The sequence below is a fragment of the Carlito syrichta genome, unplaced genomic scaffold (genome assembly GCF_000164805.1).
Source record: "Carlito syrichta isolate Samal-C Ts95f unplaced genomic scaffold, Tarsius_syrichta-2.0.1 Scaffold308088, whole genome shotgun sequence".
Taxonomy (NCBI): domain Eukaryota; kingdom Metazoa; phylum Chordata; class Mammalia; order Primates; family Tarsiidae; genus Carlito; species Carlito syrichta.
The window spans coordinates 1,068,248-1,069,463 of NW_007252184.1; positions in this window are offsets into that span (position 1 = coordinate 1,068,248).

Consider the following 1,216-nt stretch of genomic DNA (forward strand, 5'->3'; position numbering starts at 1 on the left):
GGGTCAGTATTGACCGAATTCAAAATGGGCAGACTGGGCCTCATTCGTGAGTTATGCGTCCTGTCTCCGTTAGTGCCCAATATCAGGCTGGGAGCTGTCACTATAAAGCAGAGTATCTGGTTGCAGCCACCGGGAATATCCCCATCTAGAATCCAATGAACCATCTGATGCTGGTAGCAGGATCTTTCTATCTCAGGCTCCAAGTAGCAAGAGTGAATGTTGGTGAGACCTGCAGTTCAGAAGGAACAAGAGGATTGAGAGATCCCAGTGGCAAGGTTTGATTGACTGCATGTTGGAACTTCTTCCAGTGCAAGCCTTTTTGCAGGACCATACTCAAAATTGAAGCTTATTCGGGAGCAAGAAAATGCCCAGGTGTGTAATATGCTGTCTTCACTATCCAAATAGCCTCACCAGGTGTTGTGCTTCCTTCTGAAAGGTCAAGAGGAAGCTCGGGAGTTTCTCCTTAATTTTGTGTCTTAGTCTGTTCGGGTTGCCCTAACAAAATATTATGGAATGAGTGACTTATAAACAATGAACATTTATTTATTTATTCTTAGCAGCAATGACAATATTTTCTTTTTTAAAATTTATTTAATTGATACATATAAATTGTGTTTATTGTTTATAATGTGATGCTTTTAAAATGTATGCATTGTGGAATGGCTAAACCAAGCTATTTAATATGTGTTACTTCATATACTTATCATTTTTTGTGATGAGGGCACTTAAAATCTACTCTCTTCGTGAATTTTTGAGAATAAATCTATTATTATTAGTTATAGTTACCAGTGTTATACAATAGATCTCTTGAATTTATTTCCCTTATGTAACAAATTTTGTGTCCTTTTACCAACATCTCCCCAATCCCTAGTAACTATAATTCTGTTCTCTACTTCTATGAGTTCAACCTTTTTAGATTCCACATATAAATGAGATCATGCGGTATTTATCTTTCTGTGTCTATTTATTTCACATAATTTCCTCTGAGTTTATCCATGCTGTTGCAAATGACAGATTTTCTTCTTTTTACAGTCTGGGTAGTATTCTATTGTGAAAACATACTATGTTTCCTTTATTCAATTCATCCATTGATGGACACTTAGTTTGATTCCATATCTTGGCTATTGTGAATAATGCTGCAATGAACCTTGGAGTGCTGATATCTCTTCAACATACTGATTTTACTTCCTTTGAATATATACACAATAGTGGGGTT